A 6000-nucleotide genomic window follows, 5' to 3' on the forward strand; every position below is an offset into this window, starting at 1 on the left:
CTGCATCCAGGTGAGACGGGAATGTTGCGGCATTCAGGTGGGGATGAAGACATATGGAACACAAATCTTCCAGTCAAGAATTAATATCTTGATTGTATCATAGGTTATTTTGATATTGGGATGTGGGAACTTTAGGAATGTTCTTCTGAGCCTGGAAAAGTAAAACAATAGCTACAGAGGGGTTGGAAATCAGGAGGAATGCCCAGGTGAGATTATTGATAAGACTAGTTTTTTCTTATGGCTTCATGGTCTCTCTTTAGGGACTAAAGACACAACTAAAGACTAAAGTTGAGCTATTTCAAATCCTGAAAGATGATGCTATGAAAGTGCTGCACTCAATATGCCAGCAAATTTGGAAAACTCAGCAGTGGCCACAGGACTGGAAAAGGTCAGTTTTCCTTCCAATCCCAAAGAAAGGAAATGCCAAAGAATGCGCAAACTACCGCACAATTGCACTCATCTCACACGCTAGTAAAGTAATGCTCAAAATTCTCCAAGCCAGGCTTCAGCAATACGTGAACCGTGAACTTCCTGATGTTCAAGCTGGTTTTAGAAAAGGCAGAGGAACCAGAGATCAAATTGCCAACCTCTGCTGGATCATGGAAAAAGCAAGAGAGTTCCAGAAAAATATCTGTTTCTGCTTTATTGACTATGCCAAAGCCTTTAACTGTGTGGATCATAAGAAACTGTGGAAAATTCTGAAAGAGATGGGAATACCAGACCACCTGACCTGCCTCTTGAGAAATCTGTATGCAGGTCAGGAAGCAACAGTTAGAACTGGACATGGAACAACAGACTGGTTCCAAGTAGGAAAAGGAGTCCGTCAAGGCTGTATATTGTCACCCTGCTGATTTAACTTATATGCAGAGTACATCATGAGAAACGCTGGGCTGGAAGAAACACAAGCTGGAATCAAGATTGTCGGGAGAAATATCAATAACCTCAGATATGCAGATGATACCACCCTTATGGCAGAAAGTGAAGAGGAACTCAAAAGTCTGTTGATGAAAGTGAAAGAGGAGAGTGAAAAAGTTGGCTTAAAGCTCAACATTCAGAAAATGAAGATCATGGCATCTGGTCCCATCACTTCATGGGAAATAGATGGGGAAACAGTGGAAACAGTGTCAGACTTTATTTTTTTGGGCTCCAAAATCACTGCAGATGGTGATTGCAGCCATGAAATTAAAAGCTGCTTACTCCTTGGAAGGAAAGTTATGACCAACCTAGATAGCATATTCAAAAGCAGAGACATTACTTTGCCAACAAAGGTTCGTCTAGTCAAGGCTATGGTTTTTCCAGTGGTCATGGCACAGCAGCTGTTCCTCCAACTACACCCCTCCTCCTGCTCCCCCACCCACAGCCCTTGACCCTGGCCAGCCTCGCCCAACACAGGCCACAGATGGGCTCCTGAGACCCTCCCCCACCCCCATACATGGCAAAAGGCTGCTGTGTGCAGCTCATTCTGCTGGGGGTGGAGAGTGAGAGGGTGTATGCTAGACCTTGGACTGACAAATACAGGCCTGGGGTGGGCAGTCAATGTGCCTCAGTTTCCTCCCTAATGACAATGGAATTTTTATAATATCTGAAAAGAGGGGACTTCCCTGGTGGCTCAGACAGTAAAAAAATCTACCTGCAATGCAGAAAATGTGGGTTTGATCCCTGGGTCAGGAAGATCCCCTGGAGGAGGAAATGGCAACCCTCTCTAGTACTCTTTCCTGGAGAATTCCTTGGACAGAGGAGCCTGGTGGGCTATACAGTCCATGGGGACGCAAGAGTCAGATACGACTGAGCGACTGACACACAAACACACACATGTATGGATGTGAGAGTTGGACTGTGAAGAAAGCTGAGCACTGAAGAATTGATGCTTTTGAACTGTGGTGTTGGAGAAGACTCTTGAGAGTCCCTTGGACTGCAAGGAGATCCAACCAGTCCATTCTAAAGGAGATCAGTCCTGGGTGTTCATTGGAGGACTGATGCTAAAGCTGAAACTCCAGTACTTGGCCACTTCATGCGAAGAGTTGACTCATTGGAAAAGTTCCTGATGCTGGGAGGGATTAGGGGCAGGAGGAGAAGGGGACGACAGAGGATGAGATGGCTGGATGGCATCACTGACTTGATGGACGTGAGTCTGAGTGAACTCCGGGAGTTGGTGATGGACAGGGAGGCCTGGTGTGCTGCGATCATGGGGTTGCAAAGAGTTGGACATGACTGAGCGACTGAACTGAACTGAACTGAAAGACACAACCCATTTGGTATTTGGTGATGGAGCTTAGAATCTCTGAGGGAAAATCTTGGAAACCAAAGTTCATTCCCTGTAAATACTGGTCAGTCATGAAAGACTGTCTTCCTCAACTCCACATGCCATCCAGCCATTCTCCCATTTCTCTGATATTCTCTAATACAAATTGCTCCAAAGAGTTGTCTAAATACATTGTTTCTGTATCTTCACCTCCCAATCTCCTGTCAACCTACACAGCTCAAGCTTCTGACTTTACCAGTTGATTCAGTCCCTAAGTTGTGTCTGATTCTTTTGACCCATAGCCTCCCAGGGTCCCCTGTTGATGGGATTTTCCAGGCAAGAATACTGGAGTAGGTTGCCATTTTCTTCTCCAGTTGGTGGAACGCAATTTTGCCAGGATCACCAATGACCTGCCTGTTCCGACATCCACTTTCTTTTCTCATCTTGATGACCTCAAAATATATTGGGGGAAATCCTGATTATTTTCTCCTTCTTGAAACAGTCTCTTTTCTTGGTTTCTGTAGAAATTCTTTTATCTTGAGTCTTCTCTGACCTCACTGATCCTGCTTCCCTGGTCTCTGTGGCTGTCTCTTTCTCTTCCACCCAAACACAAAATGTTCCTGAGAGCTTGGACTTGAATCTTCTTTGCATCTCCAAAAGTTTCCTCCTGGGTGGTCTACTCTGGTTTCACGTGTTTAAATGCAATGTTTACAATGATGTCTCTGATATTTGTATTTTCTCTCTCAGCCTCTCTTCTGAGTTCTAAACTTATAAATCCAACTGTCTCCTTGACATTGTCACTTGCATACATTCTCAACTGAGTAAGTCCAGAAAGGCACCCTGGGTACCTATTTTCCAAGTCCTGAATATTATATCTACCACCAAGTCCTGTCAATCCACATCCTACAAATACTTTGCTGTGTCCATTGCTATGCTTAGTCATGGCCTACATCATCTTTCACCTGGACTAGTACAACTGCCTCCTGATTGGTTTTTCTTTCAATCTCATTCTTTCAGTTCATTCTACCCATAGCAGCAGCTTCCCTGCTCAGCACTTACCTGTCGAGTGTACCATGCCATACTTGCTCTGGCCCTTTCCTCTCTAGTCTTTTCTTACTATACATTCTCCTTATTCACCATGCTGTAGTCATGATGCTCTTCTTTCTGTCCCTTGAGCATACTGTACTCCTTTACACATCAAGGGTTTTTCACATTTTGCCCCCTTTGCCTGGAATGGTAATTTACATCTCCAGCTTAATGGCATTTATTATAGGCCAGGCCAGTTCTAAGTGCTTTTCATGGATTAATACATTAAATTCTCATATCACCCACACAAGATAGGAACTGTTATTCTTCTGTTTAACTGATGAGGAAATTGATTCGCATTTACTCATCTGAATGTTCTTTCCTCCTTTTCATGTGGCATCTCCCACTTGTTTTTTAGATCTTATCTTAAATAACACTCTGAGGATGCTTTCTTTGTCTTCCCTATCTAAAACACTACTTTCAATCTCAGTTCCTTGTTTAGACTTTTATAGCATTAACTATAACTTGCAGGTTTTTTTGTTTGTTTGTTTTTGTTTGTTTATTGGTTTACTTGTGCTTTTGTCTTCATGGACTGAGATTAGGTCTTTCTCACTCACTGCTATATCTTGTGGCTCAGAATGGCAGCAGACTCTTGAATATTTGTTGATTGAATGAATGAGGGAATGAATGACCACCTAACTTGGAACTTAGTCGATGAGGTAGGGAGAGGGAAGGAAAAGGGGTGGGAGGATATGTTGTGTGGCAGCACCAAATGAGTCAGAGACCATGATGTCCTTGTCTACATAACTTTATCTGTTCCATCCTAGTCTTCCTGAAACAACAACAAAACAAAATAAACAAACAGAATGAGTGAGAAAGAGCTTAAAGAGGAGAAGGATTACTTATGTATATTTCTCTGATCAGTCTAAGCACTAAAGTAATGAAGACCTACAGGGTATACATTTAGTGGGAGGGAGGAATAGACAAAAGCCTAGAACCAGTAATCCGAGTTTGAAGGAGTGACTATAACAGTCTGTCTGGGTAGAGGATTTGAATGGGAGTACAGTGAAAGATAATTTCAGGAAATCAGGTTGGATCCCTGAGCACTGGCTTAGGGAGTGTGGATGTGAATCACTGAAGGTAGAAAGCCACTGAAAATCTTTGTACCAGTAGTTTTGGAATTACCAAGACTCAGGAGTTTGGAATCACCAAGACTCAATATATTATAGACATTAAATTTGTGGCCTTGCTGGTATGTAAGCTATAAGAAGTGAGCAGGTTATAAGAATGTATTTCCTCTGTGTTACTCATTGTCCCATCTATGAGGACCCACAGTTTCAGTTCCAGTAAAGCTATGTTAGATGATGTTAGCATATAAGTGAACTTGTAGCTTATCGTAAAAATCTGTACATCAAATTTAAATGATTTAAATAATTATGCAGCTTTTATTTTTATTTTTTGTCTTGCATTTCTAAATAGTATCACTCCCTGGCTTCACTTACTATCAGATGTTTATTATATTAATGTTGTTATCTTCATTTTTATTATTCTGTATTTTGCATATTTTTGTAATTTTCCATTAATACTTTTTGGTGTAAGAGGGTTAACATATACACAAGGGACAGTTTTCATAAGTTTAAAAATGTTTTGGGGGTGAATTATTCTTGCTTCATTAGCATAAAAGTGACTGTATTTATTTAGCATGGAATTGGTACAGGGGTAATTGATTGTATCTTTTCCTCTAAACTAACTTCCTTTACCCTTGTGAATCACGTGGTACTCAAAAGAACCAAACAGGATTCATGGAGAGGAAACACTGTCTTAACAATGTAAGGCATAACAATAACCCTGCCTTAACTTTCATGAGACTTGATGCAGACAGTACTAAAAATTCTTGGGGAGTAGCCATCCAATCTTAAAAAAAAATAATTAAGTGGTCATAGAGGAGGCTAGATTCTCAATCTGGCTTTCTACATTCTGCATGGGTACCTGTTCAGAGATTTGACAGGCCCAGGTATTAGTATTTCCAATTTCCCTCTTTTTTTTTTTTCCATTTAAAGGGAATGTTAGATTATATTCAGATCTCTAAGTGTGGTCCAAGGATCCTTGTGAGGTCCATAAGATCTACCAGTGGGCCCATGAAATCAAAACAATGTTAAAAATAATATTAAGACATTATTTAATTTTTCCACTTCCAGGTTCTCATGTGCACAGTAGAGCTTTCCAGAGGTTATGAGATATGACATCACAAGAGATTAAATTGGAGCAGATATGAGATTCTAGTTACTTTCTTTAAGCCAACATCTTTCTTAAAGATATTAGAAAAACTGCAAAATAGTGTGATTATTTTCATAAAAATTCTTTTTACTGGAAAAATATAATTAAAAATAAAAATGTTATTTATGTTAACATGTGTTAGATAATAATATTTAAATGAATCAATAAATCACTGTTTTAAACATTTCTTATTTAAAATTTTGAATATGGTAAATATTGTGAGCATTAACAATTCTTCTGGAAAATGTAAAAGAGATGTATTAAACAAAAGCCTTTTAGGGTCCTCAATAATTTTTAATAATGTGAAGGGATCCAGAATCTCCAAAGTTTGGTAATTTCCACATTGAAATGACTAGTGTTACTAGTAGTAACTTTTTCTTTGTCAACAGGAGGGACACTGAAGAATTAAAGAAATAGAACACCCAGTAATACTAGCGAGGAGATCAGAGTGGGGC

The 6000-nt window shown here is 40.2% G+C and overlaps 1 long non-coding RNA gene across 1 annotated transcript in view; it reads left to right on the forward strand.

Annotated features, from left to right (window-relative positions):
- Positions 1-5644, forward strand: part of LOC123333654 — a 45263-nt gene extending 39619 nt beyond the window's left edge. Inside the window, exon 3 of the long non-coding RNA XR_006551089.2 lies at positions 5467-5644. This is a non-coding gene — a long non-coding RNA (uncharacterized LOC123333654). The remainder of the gene's footprint in view (positions 1-5466) is intronic.
- Positions 5645-6000: the final 356 nt, after the last annotated feature.

The sequence above is a fragment of the Bubalus bubalis genome, chromosome 5 (assembly GCF_019923935.1).
Source record: "Bubalus bubalis isolate 160015118507 breed Murrah chromosome 5, NDDB_SH_1, whole genome shotgun sequence".
In the NCBI taxonomy this organism is placed as follows: domain Eukaryota; kingdom Metazoa; phylum Chordata; class Mammalia; order Artiodactyla; family Bovidae; genus Bubalus; species Bubalus bubalis.